The sequence below is a fragment of the Pezoporus occidentalis genome, unplaced genomic scaffold (genome assembly GCF_034315485.1).
Source record: "Pezoporus occidentalis ecotype Australia unplaced genomic scaffold, CSIRO_AGI_Poc_V1 ctg30, whole genome shotgun sequence".
NCBI lineage: Eukaryota > Metazoa > Chordata > Aves > Psittaciformes > Psittacidae > Pezoporus > Pezoporus occidentalis.
The window spans coordinates 1,539,384-1,566,876 of NW_026914941.1; the positions used below are offsets into that span (position 1 = coordinate 1,539,384).

At 38.4% G+C, this 27,493-nt stretch overlaps 1 long non-coding RNA gene across 1 annotated transcript in view; it reads right to left on the reverse strand.

Moving 5' to 3' along the window:
* LOC134168093 (uncharacterized) overlaps positions 1–27,493 on the reverse strand; it is a 339,651-nt gene that overhangs the window by 280,038 nt on the left and 32,120 nt on the right. The window lies entirely within an intron of this gene.

A 27,493-nucleotide genomic window follows, 5' to 3' on the forward strand; every position in this document is an offset into this window, starting at 1 on the left:
AAGAGGAGATGTAGAAAGCAAAGCATTTAATACCTTTAACAGGCACATAAATGACAATAAGCATTTAAGTGTTTGCTAAAGTAGCATACTGCAAGGAACACTCACAAAGAAAAAGCTCTTGGAGACTAAAGAGCAGAAAGTGGGGGGTTTCCCCCCCATCTATGGTCAAACAAACGCATTTATCTCTTGTATTTCCTTAACTGTACACATGGAAAAGCACTCTAGTCTAGTGCCTTAAGTCTCTCAGACATTCCCCACCCCTTCTCCAGCATACTTTTCGCCATTTGCAGCATTATATCTGAGAAAAGCCCAAGTTTGCTTCTTAACTCCAGTGAGCCAAGTTCAACAAATGCCCTCTGGTTTTCATTCCAAAGAACGCTGGATCATGTTCTCCAGCTTTCTTTGGAAACTCCATATCCAGAAACATATTTATGATGCATCATCTGAATGGCTTTTTTTAATTCCATTGATAATCTGCACTTCTAAAAAAAACAGGGGAAAATCCCACAAGAAATGGAAGGTAGCATCAGAGTCACTAGCACTTGTGTCATTTTCTTAGTACCATTTCTCAGTCAGCCTCAGCCAGTTTATTCCTATCTGCTGCAAACTAAAACATGCCACGGAGAGTTTCTGCACAATTTTGCCATGACTATTCTCTCCATTTCTACCTGGTTCCTTCCAGCAAGCACTTTCAACTTCTGTTTTTCTTCCTGTTCTTCTATTCTTACAGGTGTATTCCACATCCTATCAGTCACTGTCCCCGCTCCACTTTAAATTCAAAGAACCTCGTTTCAGCTGTAAAATCTCTACACTAACCTTCACAGCACAAGGCAGGCAAATTCTTTTATCCCACTAACACAAACTGCTTTAGAGATGCAGAGGTGAGAGCGAGAAAATTCAATTCTGACACCTGTGGGCTTTACTCTATTTTATCACTTCTCTTTTGACTGCCAGCAGTATTAATTTGATTGTGCATCATGGAAGACTTTCCTTTACATCTGTATGAGCTTCCTGATAGATTAAAGAGGGAATTTCTTCCCCATTCTGTGAAATACAAAGCATGGTGTACACTTGTAATTGTTGTGTTTTAATAACCCTATTTTTTCCTGTTGACCCCAGGATGGAAGCTATAAGTTCACAGGCATCTAGTGTTTGGAAACAACTTTAACGGCTTCATTCTCATTAGGTCAAAATTAAACTTCCAGGATATTTTATTTATTTGGCCCTTCATAATTCTGGGGGATTCCGCAGATCTTCCCAACTGGCAATAGAAAATGCCAGAAAATGAGCGTATTTAGTTATTTTAAAGCTGCACTCTAAAACTCCTCTAACAATGAGGAAAATAATGACCCACTTAGAAAGTAACCCTAGTACAATTCATCAAACACTGCTTGAAGATAACAGGATACGCATCAAATCTCAACTAGGAGACAGTGTGGATCTGCTGTATAAGTTGGCTACATTCCTTTCAAAACCTGTTTCATGGGCACAAGCAGTAATCAAATAAAACCTGGTATTTGTTTATTCATGGTTGAAAAAACAGAGCAGGGATAGCAAACGTCTTTAGGGCCACACTGACCAAAAGAGCTAATGTTTTTTCCATTGGTGTAAATTACATTTAGAGTGCATCAATACACACTCTCTCCTATGTTTGCATACACATTTTGTAATACGGATAAAAGAACATTTAAACACAATGAACTCTAAAGCTCTGTTGACAAAATACTCTCATCCTTTTCTGATTGAGGGGTACTCCCATGAAAGATGACACTGATTTCAGTAAGGGCAAGACAAGGGCATACATGAAAATACACATTTCCCTCTCCTGTAAGGGCTACAAAAGTTTGCTGAGCATCTTTAAAAAGGGCAATGAATACATCTCTCCATGTTTAAACAGTTTTGGAAAGCATTAGGTAAAATATTTACTTAGCAACCCAAGAACTCACGTTGCCACCCAAAAAAGGCAAGCACATCCTCCAAATGAAAATCCCAAACATCCCATTCCCAAAATAAGCCAAAAATGTTTAGAAATTACCTATTAAAAAATAAACAAATAAAAAAAAAGACAAAAAGGCTGAGAACAAAACAGATTTGGTGTAACAGGAAATGGGAATGCCTGCTACATGGTCTCTACTCTAGGATGCAGCTTTGCCAAGAAAAACTCTAAGCTTCTTCAAGCACTGTAAATAGAAAAGAATTGTGGCAGACAATCAAAACGGGGTAAGACAGTAGGAATAAACTAAATTCAGGTCTTCCTTATTACGCCTTCAGTCAGGACAAGCAGTAATTGCTTGATTCTTCCTTTCAAAGCCTATTTTTTGAGTGCCCATGCTGTCGCCTCTTAGCTTTGTCACCAAAACACCTTTTTACATGTGGTAAATTGCATGTCAGAAACCTTTCAACTTCCCTAATTTTCGCAAGGTAAGCACTTACTTTCACTTTGCTTCAAACTGTGTAAATATCCTTCAATAAATCTTATCAAAAATGGCAGGAAACATTCCCTTTTTCACTGTTACCTAAGAAACCACATGTATCTGGGCACAATGAGCATGCTGGTTTTTAACGGGTAACTTTCTGTTCTACTGACACTATGATCTAACTGAGAAAGCATTTTGAGACGAGAAGACTTTTACCTTGATGAAAATGAAATACAAAAGTTACCACAGAGGTTACTTATCAGTCAGAGTTAAAGGTACAATGTGGTGTTGTTTATACCAGTATCGCTACTAAAATGGGAATGGGCACATGCGGTATTGAGTCACGTATCTTTCTGCTTCATGTGCAGAGCTGTATGAACCACTAATTTCTCTTGCCACTTCGACTGGTTTGCTATTGTTTACCAGATTGTTTTCTCCTTATGTACACAGAGGACTGCATTGGGAAATGCTTTATTTGAATTACTTGCATTTTCATAGAGCTCAGTATCAGTTATTCGGCTATTACAATCATCTATATGTGTATCTCCCTCCCCTCAAAGGTCTTTGCAACCAGTTAGGGAAAAAGTACCCCTTTATCAACCAGACACCTCACACTAAACCATGGCACCCAAGGCTCTGTCCAACCTGGACTTGAACACCACCAGAGATGGAGCATTCACAACCTCCCTGGGCACCCCATTCCAGTGCCTCACCACCCTAACAGGAAAGAATTTCTTCCTTATATCCAATCTAAACTTCCCCCGTTTAAGTTTGAACCCGTTACCCCTTGTCCTGTCACTCCAGTCCCTAATGAAGAGTCCCTCCCCAGCATCCCTATAGGCCCCCTTCAGATACTGGAAGGCTGCTCTGAGGTCTCCACGCAGCCTTCTCTTCTCCAGGCTGAACAGCCCCAACTTTCTCAGCCTATCTTCATACAGGAGGTGCTCCAGTCCCCTGATCGTTCTCGTGGCCTCCTCTGGACTTCTTCCAACAGTTCCATGTCCTTTTGATGTTGAGGACACCAGAACTGCGCACAATGCTCCCCCAAGTGAGGTCTCATGAGAGCAGAGTAGAGGGATAGTATTGAATAGTTACATGTTAATAGTGTTCTATTTCTTAGAGGTTTTTTTTAGTTCTGCTCGCCTTCATCTGTAAATAAGTCATGGGAAGAAAAGGTATTATTTTCCCTTTCAAGCTGAGCTGTCACATAATAAAATATTTCATCACATTTGACTATATTAAGAATATAACTTTCAATGTATATCCTTTCTCCCAAGGTTTCTGAATATATGTATGTCGAAACTGAGCAAGTGTGACATAGTTCCTGGTTCCCTTGGGAACAATATTCTGAGCTCATTTGAGTTGTGACCTGCTTATGCTGCCAGGAAGTATTAGTATTTTTGTTGGATCTTTGGAACTGAGATGTGGAATGAAGGACAAAGGTAAAAAATAAGACACTTTAACTTCACTGATGGAAAACAGAGGAGATATTGCTCTATTTCAGAAGAGATTTTTGTCTTTTTATAGGATCTGCCCCATTTTGTAAGCTCAGCTGGAGAGATTAAGTTTTTTTCATAGTAAAATATTTCAGATGAACTATGCATGGAGAAGCCTACACAGCTGTCTGCAGCACAGCTTACGGTCAAGAGGTCTGAACAGGTTTCAATATAGAAGTAAGAATGCAAATTAACTTCAAAATGGAATATATTGGCAAATCCTATGATATTGCCTTTTGTCTCCTGACACCATCACCCAATATAGATTATGCATTACATTAAATGGTTCAGTTATCATTTCTGCTTGCAACAGAACAATTAGCTTTGTACAATTGTACAATTTAACCCATGACTTGGGACCTATGAGTTACATTAATACAAGTAATACTTACTGATGCTTCCTTCATCTGACTTTTAAACTTCACTTCTAACATATTATCCTTTCAGTGCCCTGATAATCACAAAATCCATCCTCCTACACACAGTTCGTATCATATCAGGATCAGGCTCTCTTTCTGGCAATCCTTTCACTCATATTCTGTTTTGATCAGTTAAAAGCAGGATGAGGCCAGTGAATACTTTTCCATATTCTCTTCTTCAACCTGCTTTGGGTTATATTGCTCCTCTTCCAATCCTATCTTTTCACCTTATGTAAGGAACGGCATGCACGGCTGTGGGGCACAGCTGGCAACTGGCTTTTCATTACACCATAAACATCTTGCATCAATATTGCATAGTGCTTGTGAGAGCTGATCTTAACTGTGTGCACGCATCTATTCGAAGCCATGTATGTGCCTTAATATTAGCGCCATTTGGTGCAGTCATTCCCTGAAGAGTTTATCGCTACAAAACTTTTCTGAAGTAAATAACCATTTTACAAGAGAAAAAGTTTCAAGCACTCACAGAACAGAAATGCCATTTCGAGACCTCTTAATAGCAGACGAGTTGGACTTGGAAAGGTTGGAGACCTTGCTTGGCTGACAGTGTAAGCATCCAACAAGAGCACAAAAATAAACAGCAGGGAATTAAAGGTAGTAATTCAAGTCCAAGATTTCTGCATCTAGAATCTCCTTTTCACCATAAATGCAACACGTGTGGACAGTTTTATCCATCAGATAATTCACAAAAGAAAACATTTTGTTTATGAGCCGCCTCTCTCTGAAGCTTTCTTCAGTTCTGATCTGTTTCTGGGTCCAACAGCAGAAAGCAGCTGACAGGTCAAATAAACCCTGCTCAGAGATACTGGTTAGATACCAAGGAATTTTTCTCCAGTGCAGATAATCAACACATTTCTGTTAACATAGAGACATCTTTAATACTGCACTGAATCATCCTGAGTTTATTAAACCGCCTCATGTTACAAGGTTGAGACAGCTGTATTCAGACATGACAACGAGTTAAGGAAAAAAGAAATCTTATTCCTGAAGAGAACAGCAAATATTAATGTGTTGTATTAGGTTTCAAACCATCTTTAAGTTTGCCTTTTCATGTATTCCCTGCCCCCAATACAACACTGATGTTGTTCCTCCTGAATAGACATAATTTATCATTGTTTTTTTCAATGGTCTTGTTTTGCCACCTTAACTTCTTCTTTGCAGTGCCTTTTTCTGCTGCAGGACAGAAATCTTTTCAGGTTAACCTGCTAAATTAATAAACTGCACTTTCAGATTTAGTTGTGTTAAATGGAGCTGCATGAAATTGTTATGACACAGGCACAAAACAGCAGCAGATGCAATATGTTCAAACTGATTATTTTCTTTTAATTTTATAAACATACAGAAAGTTTGCATTATAGCCTCTGTTTAATTTACATCCCTGCTGTAAATTAAAGATGTGCCAGATTAGCTCCAAACATATTTTGCATCAACAAACCCTGTAGGTCGTATACTGCAAGATGACAGCAGCAAAGCAGAGTTGCAAGCACTGGCCAGTAAGATATAAACCTCAGTCCTTGGGGAGTATATAAGCAAAACAGGTTTACCTACCCATGGAACAACAGCTCCCACATTCACCAAAACTAAGGAAGATTGCTCAGAGAAACAGTGTGCTGAAAAATGGGGTAATGCACGATGCCACAGGCAGCCGTTGAAGAAGACAAAGAAATTATAGGTAACAATGGAGAGGGCCTCCAACTGAGCATAATATATAACAAAGAAAGTACTTTACAATATTAGTATGGAAGACTTCTGTAGAGATAGTGACTTGTTGGTCAGATGTCTTTTTGAAAAGCACTTATCTACAAATGTCAGGCTTTTAGGAAAGCTAATGCAGGATTTAAAAAAAATCATTACAAATCAACTGGCAATCTCTTTGGAAAAGCAGATGTCAAAGGTAACTGCACTGTGAGGGCTTAAAAAGTTTTCTGATGCTGTACTGAAGTAATAAACCTGCAGTCTTTTTCTTTTAATGCCAATTTGATTTTCTTGGAGGGTGTGGGGGACTTAGGGAACAAATACCACACGTGTGCTCTCCCTAATGCAGTTATGTTGCATCTTGTATTATTATGCTGAGACATTCCAGGGCATTTTAGTACTGTTGTGGCAGCGAAGGCACATACTGTCTTCGCACCTATTTGTCCTTTTTAGTACTGAATTAGATATAATGGGGTTCTGTGTGGCGTTTACCTGGATGTACACAGAATATTTATATGTCTCATTTCATGGGAGAGGGGGGTGTTAATGAAAGACAGTCAACCTCAGCCTGAAAAATGTCAGCCTGATAAACACACAGAATAATTCTATTCTTCTTTTACGTGAAAATACTAACAATTCTGTGGAGGGCATGCTTAGAGTTACAAGGTGGAAAACAATTTCCCCATTAGGACTGGAGGTCTTCCAAAACATTACACATGCACAATTAATAACAATACCCACAACTTCTTTGGCATGCAGTACACCAGGGGAGTATTCATTAAAACACCACAAAATAAGTAAGTTACAAATAAGAACCTTATCTCTCCAGTTAGTTACATGCAGAGTTTTTTCACCTGACTAAAAAGCCGTTGGGTTTTGGGGGTGTTTTGTTGGTTGGTTAGGCATTCCTTGTTGTTGTTTTTTGGAATGTAGAAAAGCATTTCATTCCCCAAAGGTTTTAAACCAAGCTGTTGCAGACCACCATATCACAGCACCGCAAGAGCACTCAGCTCTTCGCCACTAAACCGGCTGAATGAGAGAATACCAAGGAATTCAAACAAAATGCATTTAAGTTGGCTTCCAAAATGTAGCTCTTTTTTCTAGCAATATAATAATAGCAGTAAAATTGTAAGATATAAGGATATAGTGCTTCAACGCAGAGTAAAGCATTTTACAAATCTAGAAATAGTTATAGATCTCTATATATTTGGACAAATAAATGGCACCATAACTACTTTCTAAACAAGGTTTTACACAATATGGATAGACTGCAGAGTTATTCAGAGATAAGACTATAAGTAAGAAAATCGTAATTTCACTCCCCAGTGTTATCCTCTAGGATCAGAATGAAGGGTCTGAGTGTCTCAGGAAATATGCGAGATGTCAGGGACAAGATAAACTGGAATTGACTCATAAAGAGGATTGCATGTCAAAGAATGAAGACTTGTGTAGTTTTAGTAGTAGTAGTAACAAAGTTTCTGCACAGTAGACAATGCTGTCAAGAGATCATAAAAAAAATCTAGGGTAAATTATCTGCTGATGAGTAGAAACCTGAGTAAACCAGTACAGATGCAAAACAACGAGCCTCTAAGAATATGCAGCATCAGACCTCAATAGGAAAAACAACCCAAGGTAACAAGAGAACATACACATTCCTGTAAGCTTTCTACAGAAAAAAAATCCATATTTAGAGATAACATTTGTATGCATTTTCCCAGCGTACATTAACTGCCCTAATCAGCTTTAGCTTGGCATGGCAAAAGCATTCAAAATTCATGCAGTGTTTTGTAGATTTGACAACTACTAAAAATTGATCCAAGCTTCAATCAAGGCAAGAGGAGATTCCACGTTGACCTCAATTAGCTTTTGATCAAGCCTTAAGAGAATTAACAATCCTCTAAGCAGTCATCGTTCGTGGGTATGTGCATAGACAAAGCGTTAGCACCTTCAGAATATGCAGCTACTCTAATTGAGCACACAACCAGTCCATCCTGGGTTCTTCTAAGCAATGATTTCATTAAAAGTCTGCTAAGTCAGGCTTGCCCTACTGCTGAACTAAACCTCCAGGTAACCTGCAAAGAATTAAACGCAGAGAAAAGAAAACAAGAGTTGGTGACCTCAAGCAATTTCACATTCAACAAAGACTTCTGAATCTGGCTTATCTTCATAACAGAGGGGCTGGGTAGCTGGGCAGCTTACAGAAACTTTTGCCTTAGCAAAGCTCACTTGAAGAACAGCCGTGAAGTGAGAAGCAGCAAGCACACTTTCCTGCTTCTTCAAATCAATTCCTCACTAATAATTTGTACGCTCTTGCGATCCTAATTCTCAACAAGGGCAGAAGGAGAACTAATGCTGAAATTGAGAAAGAAAGGATGGGGGGGGGGGGGGGATCTATTATAAAAATAAGATACAACAACACACAGCTTAAAAGAAACACCACCCATATTAAGCCTTGATTTGTACTTCTTCAATAGCTAATAAAAATATGTTTGATCGCTAGACACTCTTTCTATACAAGGTGACAGTTGAGTAAGACTGCATTACAGAGTTCCCAAATTCAGGTTGAGTAACCATAGCCAACTGTCAAAGCTAGTAATGAAGGCAGAGATATCACTACAATGGAAAGCAACAGGGAAATGAAGAAAACTGAATGCTAATTATTTATGATTAGCTTCTCCATTCAAGGAAGACAACTCACCGCTCCTTCAGCTTTAACTACCTCAGCACGTGATCCTAGCGCTTTATATGAACTACATTATCACAAATTGAAGCAAGGTGCACAGTAAATGAGATAAAGTTTCCCAATTACTCAGATACAGAGGATACAGACAAACTGTCATTAATGTCTCTGTATGTCGGTACCATTCAAAAGATGCTCGGTCAAAATAGACCCTTGCATGGTTTTGAACCCCTAGGCTTTTGAAAAAAGAAATCTTTTTAATGGAAACAGGAATTTCTTTTTCCAAGCCCTTAATTTTTTCTTGTCCTAGCTCCTCCTGAGTAGTGAAAGTGCTATAACCCCTGAAATACTTCACACTTCAATCTGAACAGGTCACTTGTAAGATGCCAGACCCAAGTAAAGTCCTCAGCATCTTCAATGAGACTTTCATAAATTTGCAAGGTAAAACTGTTACAAAAAGAATTATTACGCTCACATTTCAAGGACGTTTTCAAGAGACATTGCAAGAAGAATGTAATGAGAACTTCCTTTGTTCTTGAAGAAAACTAAAGGATGAAAAAAGTGATGTTTGAATATACATCCAGTTCAAATGAGCACGACGCAGCTTTTGGCACATACTGAGAAATCAGGGGGAAGAGAAGGGAAACAAGGGAAACAACAAGCCTTCAACATATATATAGTGCTAAATAATTAAGCATTGTAAAGCCTCACCAAACCTATTAAAAATCTGCCTTGTGGAAAGCATGATGCATACAGCAGTGTGAATATGGGCGTTTGTATTTCAGTCTAACAGGAGTTAATAATATACTAACAACAGAAAAGAAAAGGAGGCTCAGGGGAGACCTTATCACCATGTTCCAGTATTTAAAGGGGGGCCACAAAAAGACGGAGACTCCCTTTTTAGAAGGAGTCACATGAAAACATGAGGAGTGATGGGCACAAGTCACTCCTGGGGAGATTCTGACTGCACACAAGAGGAAAATGTTTCAGTAAGAAAACTCAGGCACTGGAATAATCTCCCCGAGGAAACGGTGGATTCCCAAACACCGGACACTTAGGATTTGGCTGGACAGGGACATCTAGTCTAGGTCATGCTTTGCCTTGAAAGACTGGACCAGCTGATCCTTGAGGTTCCTTCCAACCTAGTGCTCTGTGATTCTATGATACAGCGAAAGGAGAATACATACCTACCCTACCCTGCCATTTTTGGCTTATGTTATATTTCAGTCAGGTCTTAACAAATCCCTATATTCAGCAGTGGAAACACTATTTTCTGACAATTGTACTGGGCAAAATGTTGAAACATGCTAAGCAGTTTGCAGGGAAAGGAGTAGGATTATCTGATATACCTCCTAAAATACCACTTGGGGTATTTTAACTAACCCATAACTACTTTCCTTAGATATCAATTTTCACCACATGAAATATTGAAACCACAAGTGATTTCTCCCCAATTTACACCACAAGGCATCCTAACTATGACAAACGAGTTAGCATTTAACAGAGACTGAACCTTGCATCAGTTTGAAGATAAACACTGGGCAGCAATGCCATTGGTAACCTATCAGATTTAATCACCTTATACTGACACCATCATCTTTTAGTCTGAGGGAAGAAAAAGCTCCACATCTACACTGGACTCCAAAGTACACGTGCATGAATCATAGCTTATTTTTAATTTCTTTTGGATAAACAACGGTTTTAATTATACAGGTCCCTATTTGTTCTGTTTGTTTTCTAATTAGAGAAAAATGGCAAGTCTCCCAATCCAAGCTCTTTCCCTCTGAAGAATTTAACAATACATTTGGACAGACACATATTTATTTGGAAGCCACACAATGAACGAAATCCCATTTGCACTTAACAGAGCAAAGTTTGCCAGAATTCCGTGTGTGAGCCAAGGCTCCACACTCTGCTAATGGCAAAAATGGCTGTCCCCGCAGTTGAGCACTGGATTATGTATTTTCCTCTTGGCAAGTTTAAGCCTGGAAACACCCACAACACCTGTTGTTTATTATAAATGGCTGTGTTGAAAATAGACATGTTCCTACTGCGGATATAAAAAAAGGGAAAGAAAGAAGTGTGCGCACGGGGAAATTACGGACAAAGATGGTAACTGCCAACTCCGACCTGATCCTGCTGGGAGTACCTAACTGCAAAGTGCATTGACACAGTAACTTTCACCTAAAACCCTCAAAACACTAAAGCTTTCTGGAAGGATAGTTAAAGATTATTGTTAAGGCAAAAGGAGGTGAGGGAGTTTAGGGGGGGTCAGGATGAAAGCCAAGACATTTGAATTCTAGTGACAAAGCAAATGACCAGAATTCTGTACTTGGTTAAATCTGAACTAACATGGGTGGTTCAGTGAAAATTCTCTCAATGTGTTTAACCAATTTACAACTAAAATCAGTGAATTGTGTGCAATTACTTTCCATATACTACTTGCATGAGCATATCGAAACATTACACAGTAACAAGGAGATGGAAGGCAAGTACCTTAAAATGTTATCTATCCAAGGGGAAAAAAACAGAAAGAAAGAAAGAAAAAAAATCACTGAAAATCTCCTACAGCTTTTACAAGCAAACACAATGAGATCTAAGTCCTAGAGGCCTCTTCCTATTCCCATTTGTTTAGACTGAGTCGTTCTCCTGTATGATTCCCCAACTCTACTCTCTTCTCTGAGGAAGCTATCTCCCAGCTTTGTCTTGAGAAAACCTTTCTGAAGCACATATCAGCAACTGCATTGTTTTCCTTTTGTCTGCAGCTTTTTGAGGTGATAATGGAATTATGCTGGTATGAATTTTAACTGCATTAATCCCTACCAGTAGGATACTGTGATCAGATCATGGGTCCTGATCTTGCTTTTTCCCTTTATGAAATATGTCACTGAGCATCTCTTTCAACAAGTCTGTTTACATAAAAAATAACAGCACCAACAATTATACTGCAGAGCAGATACCGGTCATTTCTTTCACCTTGCAAACAGCATGACGCTATGTAGTTCCTATCAACAAACAGTACGTCTTACAGTACACCACCTACTCTCTCAGGATCTTTATGATTAAGTGGGGTACTATCATGTTTTAATTTTGAGAAACAAAGGCACAGAAATAGGCATCCATAGGTAATCCCCAACAGATATCAAAAGTAGACCTCCAAAACCTATCCAATATCCAGCCCGTAAGACTTCCCCCTCTTTCTTTTGGCAAGTCACCTCAGTAAAAGGAATTTTGCTGGTTTTATTAACAGGGTTTTGACATACTTACTTAAAGGATTAAAAAGGTCTTAATCATTTGTACTCAGCCCGGGACAGCGTTTGTCAGCTTCAGCCCCCTGCTTAACAAGCTGGACTTCACTTTTCTTTTCCAGTCAGCTTTTCTATCCTTCCAAATTAAACCATGTTTTCCCCACTTTTCATACCCTACAATCAAGCATCCCAATGGACAATTCACCTCCAATACATTTTTAGTACTTTGTCTCCTCCAGTGCTCACAATGATTTTCCCAATTCTAAAATTGCCTTTGCATTTCTCTAACCCATCCTAAAAGGAAGCCAACCTATTGTATGGGTGTTTTCTGTGTAACCTGGCTTTGAATCTGGCTTCCTCACCCATAGGCTGAAAAGCAGACCTGCTCAAAGCTGTCAACAGAACAAAGTCAAGCTGAGCTCTGCCACGATTTATGCAGGTAGGGGCAGACCTGTCAGTTCCACTGGCATGACAGCAGGGAGGAACAGAGGGGCACAATTCTTCCTGCTGAAAGTCTGGATTCACCGCCTCAGAAACTGAACACCGATTCCAAAATGACAGAATGTAATTCAAAAAACACATTTCCCTAACACAACAGCAGGATAAATAAATCAGGAGAGAATGTACATTAATACTGGAAGCCTAAGAGCAGACTGCTTATTTTCCCCATTTAGATTCCAGACTGAGGCTAAAACATTTTGGTTAAACACAGGTACAATAAAGAAAAAAACACAATTTGACTTATGATTTAAAGAGAAATCACACGCATTCGATCATTACTATTTATTTGGCATTTCTCTCCACTCTGTTAGAATCTAATACCTTCAAAACATCAGAATTCACCTTGACAAAGGTACCCGCATTTCACCCCAAGCAGGATTTATGTGGATGAAGTTGCCCTTGGGTTATAAAATTGTTCCTTTGTTACCAATTTTCCAGCATTGCCCGAGTCACCTGATGAAAATCAGTATTTAAGCATTATGGTGATCTATATTTCAGCTCCTGTCATAACTGATAAACCATGTTATTTGGGAAAGGGAAAAAAGAGTTCCAGTCAGCTGCCAACACACTAAACATACTAAATGCAATGTTTTGCCTCGGTGATGCACTTCTGCTTATTCCCACAATTAACACATACGTTAGCAAAGTAGATCCACATATTATTTTGTCAGACAACTCTGAAACTGAAGAAAATCTCTCATTCAATTTATAAATGGAACCAGTATTTCAACTGCAAGAAACACTTGTGTAGGTAGGTAATCACTCCATTGGAACTGGCATATGTGTGCTTGTGGGCATTTATTTGTGGGAGTCTTGCAAGACATATATGTAGAACTAAGTTAACCAAAGGGTTCACTGGTCTTTCTGTCTTCAGTAGCAAGTACACTTCATAGATATTATGGACACTCATTAACAGTCTGACCTGATTTCAGTTGCTGTAACCATGACACAGTTGACAGGCTTTCTTTCACTTGATTTGTTTTTATTATTGTATGTTTGGCACTCTGCTAAGACTACAAGCAAAGTATCTATAGCAGCTACTCGAACTGCCAGGATCAGCTTAATTTAAACTAGCTTTAATGCAAGTGAAATGATTGGCACTAAATATTTGGAGAAACACAGGGAAGATTCTGCAACACAGTAAGTTTCCTTAACATGATTTGTTTTGAAGCTTCTTTTTCTCGGTTTGTAAGTGGAATAATTCATGCACACTAGATTCACACAGGAACCACAGAGAGGTAAGAAGAGAATGAAATGGCTGATTTCAAGTTGAAATGGCTGATTTCAAGTTGCCAAAACGAAGCGGAAGGTAAAAAATGCCATTATCATCTGTCCTCTTTCCTTATCAAGGGATCATGTCTATAGCCGTTTCCTTCTTAGCATTTTGCTTGCAGCTATCTGTTAGATTCCTCCCTCATTCAGTACACACACTCCCTGCTATCAGACTGGAACTATAAAATGAAAACCCACTGCCGAAAAAAAAAGGGCATCTAATTGCTCCCTTTCTTGGAGGTGCATCATTCAGTTCTCTTGTACGACTGATACAATCTGACATGAGCATTGTAATTCAATGCATCAACTAGAAAATGCATAAAGACAGCTTTTCTGAAAGGGCAGCCACATTATTTTTTCAGAATACAAGAAGGGAATAGTAAGTAAACCTAATGTATGCCTTATCTTTATCTTGACAGGAGGAGTATATAAAATGTACAACAGCAAGCAATATTGTGTATATCATTACACACACAAATTTAAGCACCTATAAATGTGGACAATAGTCTGATATCCTGTCAAAGCAAGAAACCTGGATCACAGAAATAGTATGTGGTGGAGTTGCTTTTTATTTTTTAAATTAATGATGTGGAGATTATATATAAAAGCCAGGGGAAAAGTGCTTTTCTGCAACTAGTAAATATGTATTGCTTAAAATGTTAGCTGAGGATTATGCTTTCCTATGAGCAATTCAATTTTTACCCATTTACTCTAGCTACTGAAAAACATCAAACCTAAATGAAGGCTTTCTATCACTAACATACAAAAAAAAAAGCATTAAGTTGGCTTGAAACATTCAGGGCTTTTTCCCCCCTCATTTTATCCCCTATTTCCCTTCTTCACGGATTTCTGAGTTATACAGTAAAATACCAGTGTATGCCATCCTGTTTTGCTAACCAAAAGTCTAAATATAAAATGCCAAAGCAAGTAAGTAACAACCTGAGACAGAAAGACATGACTTTTTTCCTTCTAGTAGAAGCAAAGTGGTTTGGTTTCGGTTGGTTTGTTTAGGGTACTTTTCTGGATGTGTTTATGAAGATTAGACATGAAAAGCCAGGCACCTAAACCTGTAGAATACTATGATTCTCAAGAAGAGTCACTGGATGTTCTGTTTTCTTGAACAACAGCCCACAAAGAAAGTAGTTATCTTTTTTACTTAAGAATATATATATATATAAAAACACCTTCAGTCATTTTCCATGATGCAACTACAGGATGTTTTATACTTATCCATCACTCAAAGGCGCTTACAGGAGCACTTCAGATCTTTCAGATGACGCTAAGAGCTGGCAAGTGCATGTGCGTGGATAAGCTGGAACTCCATTCTCCATATACCTGATTTCTTCAAACATGGGTAAAAACAAACTTTTGTATTTCTTTGCCCCGAAATAAGCACCCGGTCATGAATCTGAAAGCAAATGGTCAACTACTATTCCTCAGCTAACATAGAAAGTCCTCAGTATTTAATTTTACTGTAAATTATAATGATAAGGAAAGGGCAAGTGCCTAAAGCCATTACTCAGCCTGATAAAAGAAATCAAACCTCAGTATGGTTGAATGACAACGTACTCCATTTCTTCCCTGGAATCCATTAATCTCTTTTATACAAGAGTTCCAACAGATGTTTTTATTATTTTTTTTTACCTAGATACAAGGTTCTTTTATTATCAGCTACTCTATCACATGCTGCTCTAAAAAACGCACTCTGCACACAGCCTGTAGTTAGAGGGCTCACAAATTAAATGGCTATCTTGTCTAGTGGCAGTAAAATATCACTATGGAAAATAAAGAGGTTGTCAGTGATAGAAATATAAAATTCAACATGATACCTGTTGACTGTAACAGATAAAGACTTAAAAGCCATACATGACAGGAAGAAAAAAAGCAGCACCAACTCGCATTGAGAACTGAAAGCTGTGGTTTACTCCCTTTGCAACCCTTCAATAGCATCTTACTCTGCAAGAAATCCAATTGAAATGAGCAAAGAAAGGTGCCATCAGTGCAAGCAGAGGTCAGAGAAGACTTGACCAGAAACTAATGCTGAACTGGAAAAATGCAGCATTGTGTTATGCCCATCTTCATTGCCGTACCATGCATCTACTCTAGCTGGAGAAAATACAATCCTGTAATTTCAGTTATTGAAATTAGTGCTGCCTTAAATTCCTTTTCCTACATAATTTATTATGAATATTAAGCATCTCTTTATTTCTCCACCCTTCACACAATGGATATGATCTTATTTGCCTTGTTATTCTAAAACTGAAGTGAGTAGTGTCTACCAAAAAGTAAGCAGAAAACTGTATAGCTATGTTTATTTATTAATAGAAATTAAGAAATGGCAAGATGATATAGTGAACACATGATGCTTTAATAGAGTAGCCTTGGGCAGCAGTAGTACATGAATACTGTACACTTCTTTTAGTCAAGCAATTTATAATACATTGCTCAGGCCCTATGGGATCTCAGAGCAGCTCAATTCAGGGAAAAGAAATACAAAGGCTTTTTGCAGATGTCTGTAACACTCCTCCAAGTCCTAAAGTGGGGAATTCTCTGTTTATCCCCACCCAAAAGATTGTAAGAAATAGAACAGCAACTGAAAACTCCCAATATTACTGCCCTCACTTTGACTGATCACCCATCTGCCACTTACACAGCCTTCAAACCAGTTGTAAAGCCTGTTCCTGGCTGGTGAGTGCAGCCAAACAAGCCCCCCCCCGCCAAGAGCTCAAAGGCAGAGAACCAGGTATTTGAACCTTCCCTGTTCCCTTGTGATACAAAATGCAGATAAGGATTAGTCAAGCTACTAAGTCTTATGGATTCTGTTGGTTTGTTCTGAATTTTTCTGCTTCCCCAATGGGGCCAGGCCATGCTTTTGGAGAGCTGCAGCACCACCTCCCTACCACACTGGACAGCTATTCCCATTGCTTCACAACTCCCCTTCCTTTCCCAAGTCAAACACCAACCACAGCCCCTCAGGTCTTTGTCAATCCAGTAAACTAAAACGGCCTTACAGGTACAAGCACTGTCCCACAGCCACTTACACTGCCAATCATTCAGCTGCACTCATGTCAAGCAGCTTGCACTTACATCACTCCTTATGTCAAGTAGTACAACGACTGGTCCTGGTTCAAGAAACAGGAAAAATAGGAGCTGCATCCAACTGTAAATATAGATGACACTGTGATAGAGCATTTGGCTTTACAGAACTGATTTGTTCCATGGCGCTCACCCCCAAGACCTGGGAATAAGTGCTGTCCCTTTTTTATTTCCAAATATAGGTGTAGCCTCGTGGTCTCCAAACAGTAAATCAGCTTTTGCAATACTAGTATCTGGAGTTATGTGTGGCTATCTCCATTTATATTAAAGGATTAAAGACATGCAGGAGTCATCAGATGCACAAAGGACTCAAGTTACAAGGTTGCATTCAGAGAGATCACTGCTTAAAATCCACAGTGCACAGAATGACAACAGTTAAGTATTTGATTTTGCACTAAAGTCTGTCTCTTATAGCAATACGAGCACTAATGCAGCTACCAACCACTGAATGCATGAAAAATCATGTACAATGGCATATAAGCCAAAGGTACAGAACTGAGGTTCCTTAGACATTATCCAGTCCCAAATGAAACAAATAGTATTTAATACATCTGATTTTCAAGGTAACTGATTTTGTAACCTTCCCTAGGTTATTTTTAAACAACAAAGCTGGGAAAAGGAATAAAATAAAAATCAAGTCTTAATTTGATCATTTCACCACATGTCACTTGACACTAAGCATGCTAAAAAGGAAAGAACAAAGATACAAATCCTGATACTGTTCCTTTGTAAAACAAAGGTATTTTGTATTAATAATTTAGCTAAAATATTCTTTGTCTATTCTAAAACAAGAAACCCTACAATTTTTATATTTTTTTAATGGTATTTGGCAATTAAAATTACTCTTTCCCAAAGCCCTAAAGATTTGTTTCTCTTGTGCAGGTGAAATTTCCATGAGGAAAAGAGTAACTCACAAAATTCAAGATGATCTGTACTACATTCCAGAGACACTGATAAATTTTTTTCATTAAAAGAATTCAGCACTTCCTACACCCAGTACATCCAAATGCTGTATTTCACACATCAGTTTTTGATCATAATTTATGCACAGACTTTGCTCTTGCAATACCTCCTTACTACAGACAAATAAAAAAGCCTTGCAATCTCACCACTGTGGAAACATATGCTCAATTTAAGTACTCTAACCCACACATGCTCCTACCTATAGCAGTCCCAACATGACTTATGTCCTTTTGTGTGTTTATGTGACTAAATGGAAGAGCAAAGTCATTTGTATCCTTGCCTTTATGAAGTAGTCCTTTGCAAATACAAGTTTAACTAATACAGTAGAGAGCTTCAGCTGCAAATAATTTACATAGGAACAGCAATATTGTAGCAGTGTACCTGAGCCATTTTAAGATAAGAAAATCACATACCTGTGTGGCTGAACAACAATGCCAACATCTTTAAGCCCTGAAAAACATAACTCAAATCTCCCTAAAGAAAAAAATAATAAAAACCAACTACAGAGATAATAAGCAAGATAATTGAGCTTTAACATATCTTAGTTCATGGTATGAATTGTCAACCTTATTCAAGGGTAGTGATAGCTATAATTTAGAGACAAGTAGGTACTATGAGGTTGCCATCACTGTCTTCTCTGTTGCCTCCTTGATTCACAAACTGAGTTCCTAATGGCTTCTATACACTACATACACTGGGACTATTCTCAGCTTAGAGCAGATAGGAATTGGAAAATGAGGACATGCACTGGAACAGCCACCTAACGGGGGGGGGACACTAAAGCAATGCTTACGGATCATTTCCAGCACCTAACCTGAACAAATCAAACTCTTTTCCTTCAATCTTATGCCATTGTCCATCACCAAAAAAACCAAAACCCAAGCAAGTACTCACGCATGAATTCTTTGCAGAAGCAGTATCTTTTAAGTCACTTGTACCAGATTCATGCTTAGCTCAGACTTCTCTGAAGCGACAGAAACTTCCATTAGCTGAAGACACAAGACTCTGGGAATGTCCCTGACTGAGGAAGTCAAGAGGCAGATAACGAACACTGCACACAGATTTACCTCCATCCCACACTTTCTAACTACTATAGTACTATACTATGCTAACTACTCCTTTTTACTATAAAAAGAAAATCTGTGTACAACATTTGTTTTAAAATGTCCTGAAGGTATCAACCAACTGAAGATCCACTGCCACATTGCTCTAACAACAGCAGGTGCCTCCCTTCTTCATTCAAGTAAACTGGTATTGTGTTAGGTCAAAGAAAAGTAATGGGTTAACACACAAATAAACCAACAATCAAAAAGGATAAAAGGTTTGGAAATGTAATATTTTAACAAGCTCACCAATGCACATATGGTATGTGCAGAAAACAGATTCAAGTTTGTCCTTTTGGATATTCTTTTCTAACGCTGCCTGATGTATGCTAGCAGGCCCCCCAAATATTACTGTTTCTGTAGAAAACAGATTTCACTTTGCGAATATATTTCTGGAATCAGAAAAGTGTAAAACATCAAAGACTTATCATGTCACTAACACGTCTGTCAACAGGTGATGCAGAAATTCTTACTACAGTGCATTGGCACGTTTAGTTCAGTTATAATGAGATGAGGCTTTCATCATTTCCTTTTTGGAAACAGTTTCATCGTTTGTTGAAATTTACTTATTTAGGTATTTTTGTCCTAAAATACAACATTGTCTTCTTTTCTTCAATTTTTCTTTGCTGCTTTCAGGATTTATATTGCTGAAAACAATCCCTGTTCTTCCTGGATGCCTGTACCACTCAATCTCTTGCAGGTGGCTATCCACTGGACTTATTAGAGCAAGAATCTCAGCTACTGTAGTTACCTATGAAAAAGTTTAGATTGAAGCCTGCTAAGTATCTTAGCCATTTGGATTATATTTGTCCTTTCAATAAGAAGAGAAGCCAAATATCCCTTTTTATAGTTTTTTAGCACACTATCTCTTCACAAAGAAGTGACAGAGTTGAAAAATCAGATTACTGCAGTCATTTGGTTAAGTATGGCTATATTAGGACTTATACTGCACCATTTACATGGCAGATACTTTCATAACAGACAACCATTTATTCTTGACCTACCATTTCACTAATACTACCTATTGCAGAATCGACTGTTCTGAACAGCAGCATTTAAAGGCTGCATACTTGAGTGTAAAAAAATTAACACAAAGCAGCACAACCACTGGCTCACAGCAGACATGCTTCAGCATTCCCAGGATTCACTTTTACATGCACAATCTAGGAAAAAGCTTTGCCAGTCTTATGGGGACGTCTTTCCTATAACCTGTCTCCATCCTTTTGCAAGGCTGACTTAAATTCTGCCCTTGAAGCATGGTTCCAGTATTGTTGCCAAGATGCACAAAATTCTTTCTCATCCTGTATTTCTCTTATCACACAATTTCTGCAGACAACCTTCAGTCAGCACTGCTGGCATGACGTCTTTTGCTTTCCAATTACATTCTTCAGCAACACAATAGAATGCAGCCCCACAGATGAGTCACAGCTGTGCTTATTGTGGTACCAACAGCTATCTTATGAGGCTATCATCAGTTGACACAGATACTAATCTAACGGGATATTGGCAATGTGACCTGCAGATATACTGAGCTTTGACTTACTCCTGAAGCAGCAGCAACACGCAAAAAAGTGATAAAAAATGTTTTTGTGGAACCAGTGTGCATAAAGACTTTCCATAAACCATTGCCTTGTTGATGCCCTTGAGTCTTTCCAGGCTTCTCTAGGTCTTAATGGAGAAGAGTCCTGACCCAAAAGAATGAAAAGTGCTACAGTGGAAGTTTTCCATTCCCTACTTACTACAGTTGGTGCCTACAAGAAAATCATGCTTGGAAGTACTTCAAATTCCTACCGTGTACAGCCATGTCATGGATCTTGCTTAATGTGCTACTGCCTTAGCGAAAGCATCTTTACGACACTTACTGAAATGATACTTCCTAATTTAACAGTCTGATTACTCCTAGATGCAGGTAATGTCAGAAATAGAGTTAATCCAAACCATGACTAATATAAAGAAATAACCATTCATTTTATCAGGGACATTGAACAGTTCTCACACACAACACTCTTTTTTTATCTTGCCTTTTATTTTAATCTTTTTATCATCTGCAGATCATCAACAGAAAAAGCCTGATTCCTCTTCAGAAAAAGACCTATTTTTATTAGTATAATTACTTTTGTTGGTCTGTAGGCTACTGGTGTAACCCAAGTCAATCAAAAGCAACCAGAATAAATCAAATGGAAGTTTACTGTTATACAAAGAAAGTAGCTTTATACACAGGTTTCCACATTTCCCAAAATAATGCAAAGTGAGCATGAGGCCCAGTAAGAGTTCACAGACTTTGGAGATACAAAACCTGACACACTAACAGAAGCAATAGTGACCAAATATTGAATGTATTAACAGCTTTTAAGAAGCACTGACAGCTCCCACTCATCCCCCAAACATCAGACTTTATTGTGCTACCTGAAACATACTGCCTTGGAACTGTTCTGTATCAATGGTTATTAGGAAATATCTCAGTATAGAGCTCAAAGGTGACCATCGGTCCACAGGAAAGAGAACAGTCATACCGACACACACAGGAAACTAAACTGTAAGGAGTCCTTAATATTCTTCCACATCCAAAAGAACTTGTTTCCAATTAAATATCTCTGCCCTTCATACATATGACTTACTGTATACTCCTTGGAGTATTGAGCTGCACTTTTTTGGGGGACTTTGAAAGCACCTCTCATGCTTTGCCAAGTACTGCAATAAATTATAACTGGCCTGAGAATCTTTAAATGTACATTTTTTGGCTGTCCCCATCCACATTAAGTAACTGCAGTCTATCATCTCTGTTTCATAGCATCTGAGCACCATGGACAAGTGAATAATTAGCTTCAACAAGAATAGCCAGATTTATGTTAGGAAAAATTTAACTCCTAGAAAGCTCAGCAACTCAAGAGATGGATTTCTCTCTTCATGCAACACTAATCTCAGTTCATATTTCCCATGTAGTTAAGACAAATTGGGAAAAATGGACATGATTTAATTAAAATCTGAAGCCTTCACAGTGCTTGTCTCCTAAATGAAATTTCTAATGAAAATGAAAAAGACTACTTCTAAAAACTGCAAGCACTACTTTTTTTTTTAATTATTTAATAAATAACTCATCAATAGAGTCATCCTGGTAGTAATAGAGGTAGACAGGAACCACAACTTCCAGGATCCTCCCCCCCCCCCAACATGGAGTATTACTCTCTAGCTCTATAAAATCCACCCTATGTAAAAGCACCGAATGAAGGGTAACGGTCATTCCACGCTTCCTGAAGTAGCTGCCCAGCACGGTGAAAAGAGCTAGCCCAGTACATGACATACTGGTTTGTCAGCATTTTAATGTAACAAATAACCAGTATCCCAACAAGGGGTATTAGCGTTTGTCCTGTGAAGGTTCAGAAGGTTGAAATGTTTCATTTCCTGGCTGCTTCCTCCCTGAGGGATAGCAAATAAAAATCAGAAGGCTAAAAATATTCCCCCTCCCATGCTGATCATTATTGCATTGCAGACCTGAAGTTAAATTTCCTTTAGCAGGCAAATATAAGCAGGAGATTTCTGGTTTGTTGTTCTCCTTTAATGCTTGCACAGACATAAATCCAGTACCTCAGGGTATGGCTTTTGAGCAGCATATTTTTTAATTTTCTTCTTTGGTACGGGTTCACTCTTTGACTTTGTAAAACATCACTTAAAAACTGCACTCCCAGGACTTCTGCGGGATGCAACCCTGAGCATAGTTACGCAGAGAGCATCTAAGAGAAAAACACCTCCCTCTGCCAACACCAGCACTCCGAGATTCATATCCAGGTTCAAACACTATCTCCTACAGGGAAATGCACAGGCCGTCAAAGTTAAAGGATGAAGTGGAAATACAGACAAAGACAACCCCCAGCATAGCAAGCCTTTTATCATAAATCACCAGCTACAGTAAGAACGCAATATGAACTCTCCTTTTATTAAAAGTCTCTGAGCATTCACAACTACATGACTACAGTAAACTGTTTGTAAAGAAAGGACATTACAGAAGGGTCACTAGCTAGTACTTAAGTATGCACACACAGATTGTTTCAGAGTGCAACATCAAACCTGCGCAGAATTAATGGAGAACTAGTAAAAAAGCGAAGCTGAAATATAAGGCCAGCAATTATGTTGCCTCTCTCACTCATCTTCACATGCATAAACCAGAAGAATGTTACAATTAAAAAATATCTGCTGGTTTCTACTTCCAAAAAGTGTCAAGCAGAAGTCACCAAAGTTGGATTCATTTGTGTATGGGCTCAACTACTTTTTCTTTCCACACATTTGCCATTAAGGGCTACTGAACACAAATACAAACCCTCCAGTTCAGGAAGCTCGGAACTCAAAAGTTCCTGAAAGCAAAAGGTATTATGGGGAAATATTGTTGGTGTTCATCTACTCCTTACACTTCTCTTTTGCCATCCGCTGCTGGCCACTATAGGCAGCAGCACCCTGTACTAGATATAGATTTGCTCTGGTCAAATAAATACACAGATTTTCACGTTATTTTAAGTTCTGTTTCTAGAGGAAATGCCAATCAAGCATTCACGCTCTCCATCTGTCAGCCTGCCAGTACTTCACGTCCCAGTACAATTCTGGAATCAGCAAGTCAGTTTCAGCAAAGTTTTCAGCAATTATTTTATTCTTACAGGTTTTGTGAAACTTTGGCTGCTGGGTGTAAGGGACCCAGTATCTATCGGTAGTGGCTGCCCAACAAGTACACTTAGAGCTCCAGCCAGCGTTGCCATCCCTTGCCATAGAAAGCACAGAAAGGAGAAGGATCATTCAAGTTATTCCATTATCACACTAGGGGTGGAAACTATGAAAAGGGAGACAAAAGAAGAGGAAAAACCTACTTCCATCATTACTCCACATAAAGAATTCATTTTCAGTTCAATCCTGTTAAACTCTTATTACTACATGAAAAGACAGAGGTATTAGAATAACCAATACTGAGAGAAACTGAAATTAAACCTATATTCATTTCTAGCAGCCCAGCTAAAGATCTAGTTCAGAGTTCCCAAGACATTTATTATTAGAACTAAAGGCAAACTAAGAAAACAAAGTAATTCCTTTTTCCAGCTATTCTCTTTCCAAAACATAAAACCAAAAACTAGCAAGAATGGCAATTTTGTTGCAACATAAAGTGATGGACTTTCAACAGGACCTTGATTCAATGTCTATAAAATCAGAAGATTTCATAGCTGAAGTCTGAATCACCACTAATGATAAAACAAAAGTATTTTAACTGAAAAAGTCTTTGCTCAGTTTTTGATACTGTTGTGCATTATAAAGTAGAAAGCCAACAAAACAAACTGTTCTTTATTTAATGATGCCGTGCTTTACATGCAAAACCATGGTTCTGTTTTTTGCAGCCCACCAACAACAAACAGAAAAGATATGCATTATTGATTAGTTGTCATCTTTTGAATTAAAAAGAAGCGCCGAAATTGTCCACACAGTTCTTACAAACGTGAAGGTTTTTCACCTGATTGTAAATGCAAATCTGCCTTCTAGAATAGAAAAGGAAAAAAGCAAGACTTTTATTAGAATTACATTTTTGTAGGGGATAAAAAAGAACAACCCAAACCAAGTGACTTCTGCAAGTGACTTAGTTTCTGGTGACAAATTAGGTTTTTAAACAACATATAGGTAGCCGAGGAGCAGGAGTTGTAAGGATGAAAAACTTTGCAAACTGGCATTAGCTCCCCAGCCTCCCTAACCCACAAAATATCAAGCTGCATTTCTCAGTTGATTTCCCAGCTCCCTTTTCTTCAAACTCAGCTTCTCTTTCCACAGGAACTTCCTGCTGTCAAATTAGACAAATCCTAAACCACCTTCTTGGTTCCACTAAACCTCACATTCCAGAAGTGCTTCAACTCTTGTCTACATGCTGCACATGGAGCCTGTGCATCTAATTAAAGACATTTAGCTTGATATCACTTGATAATGTGACACCCAGAAGTGTTAAACTGCTTGACCTTAATCCCTAGTAAGGGCTGTTGGTCCCGGGGTTAAACGCAGTTGGAGCTGCTTAGTGCCAAACATAGTTCCAAGTGAGACACAAAAATCCTTTTTGCTTTCCCTTCTCCCCTTCACTCCCCTCTGTGTACACCTGCCACAATCACTGCTCTTTCTCTGGTCACCCTTTAACCTCTTAAATCTCATTTATCCTCCCTCAGAACCCACGTCTGAGAAGGTCTACCCACTGCAACCCCATGAAGTCCCACATCTATATACTTCTCCTGCACTAAACCAGGCTTTCTTCCTCTCACCTGAAGATTCCCTTCAGCCTTCAATAATACTTCTTAAGCTTTTACTCACTCCTATGCCTACAAATGAAGGCCTTTTTTTAGTATCGTGCCTATTTTTTGCTATCCACCGAGGAATGAACACATTTCAACAAATCAAGAATGCATGAAAAATTCATTCATGTATTTGTACAAGTCTTTTACGACACAATTATGAATCCCTGATTTGCCATATTTTAGAAACTGTCCAATTAATAGCAGGAATCCTAATTTGTAAAAAGCAAATTGACCTACTGTACTGTTCAAGATGGTATCTTTATTTAGAATGAGTTTAGAGAGGAATCCAGAAGGATGTCTAAAAAATAGACAATAGACCACTGGGAGATGTTTTATTCATAGAGACACTCTGAAAAGAGAATTGAAACATTGAAGACGACTTAATCACAATCTTGAAATTAATAAAACAATTATATGGATTTCTCTAGGCAATGTATGAACTTTTAACAGAAGCTGGGGCAGTATCAGGCTACAGATTTTGGGGAAAGAATTGGAATTAACAAGATTTCAGATCTATTTCACTCTTTCCCCTGGATTTATCAGTTTTTTTTTAAGGTAAAACTATAAAATAATAGAAAAAAAAAAGAAAAAAAATGTTGTTTTTTGGTTTTTTTTTATATAAATGCTCTGCAGTTCTACAACAGGCTGTGCTGCTTGACCTTTAGGCGACAGCACAGAAATTCTACAGAACATATGACTGGGAAAGTGCATTTCCCACATGAAAGTAAGGACTTCAAGACGAGAAGCAACCATTTACACACCCCAGGGCAGGTGTGTAGAGAGTGGGGAGTAAGCACAAAGGCCTCCTTCTTTTTGTGCCTTCCTTGAAAGCACAGCTATGATGATACAAATATGAACAAAGATAAAGCAGCTATGACCTGGCATAGGAAGAAGTATTTAATATATAGGAATAGCCAGAGTTGAACCTGTTCAGAGGCCCAATAGTAACTGTGGTCAAAGGCTGCTACCCAGCAATACCTATAAGATATCACAAAAGGCACTTAGAAATGGTCTACTTAATACCTTCGGAAACATCTGGTAAGAACTCCAGAGCTGCGATTGCTCTGAAAGCTAAAGCAAATCTGGGGCTGACACTTTCTGTTTTTTAATTACAAAGATACACTGAGGTGATACAGTTCAACTGGAGCTAGTATTTTCTTCATATCACTTCTACACAGAAAAAAACGTGTAAAACGATCGATTGGGGCAAATGACAGAAATTTATATTCAATATTGTTGTTGCTTTTTATGTTTCCTTTGTTCATTTTCTACTTCTTTGCTGCTGAATGCTACTCTGATGAAAACAAACTACTGAGTTCATTTAAGTCAAAGAGATTTTATGCCATACAGTCATAGTATGGCCCAAATTACAGAGTCTGCAGCTTTGTAGCCCAATGAACACAGTACAACTGTCCCTTGTAATAGGCACCAGGCTGCATGTCATGTTAACACAGGTCTCTGGTTTTGTCTGGTCTTTCTTGGACTCCCTGAAGAAAAGAACTGGTTTTGCCTGTTAAACAGCAGCAACTGTCTGATGATCACTGCTTCATTTCTTTTAGGCTTTTATGACTGGTGTTAATTCTACCATTATAAACATACAGACATATTTCTTGAACTATTAGATAGTAATAACAAATAATTATCCTGTGCAGAATGGATTACCTATGATCCTAGTATAATAATGCAAAGGAGTACAGCCATCGGATAGCAGAGATGCCCTAAAAGCATAGGCACGGGATAACAGATGTCAGACTAAGCAATCACTGGTGAATTACTGTTCAAATGCTGCATGACTTAGGAACTGGGTAAGCCTAGCTTTAGCAATAAAGTTAACAGATATCAACTATTCAATACACGTAAGACACATCATATGCAAGACATTCAGATGTGACATATTTGCAGACCAAAGACATGAGAACACAGCCTAAGACATACTTAAGTATAGATCACATAACCCACAGAGATAACAGCCTCTCTGGCAAGCCCACATATGATCACTCTGCTTCAGTTCATTGCAAGGAAAGAGAGAGAAAGAAAAAAGGAAAACCAATCAAGCACCATTTAAAATATCAGCATTTAACATGAGCCAGAACTGAAATGCAGAAACGTTATTTGCTTTCTTCACAAAGAGAGAAAAAAGTAAAAGTTTACAGCATGGTTTTAAAGCAAAGAATGTAAGAAACCATTTGCTTACTGATCTGCTGCCTATCAGACATCTGGGAGGTTTTTATTACAGTTTTGGCCTAAGCTAACTGACCTGGAACAACTAATTAATGATTC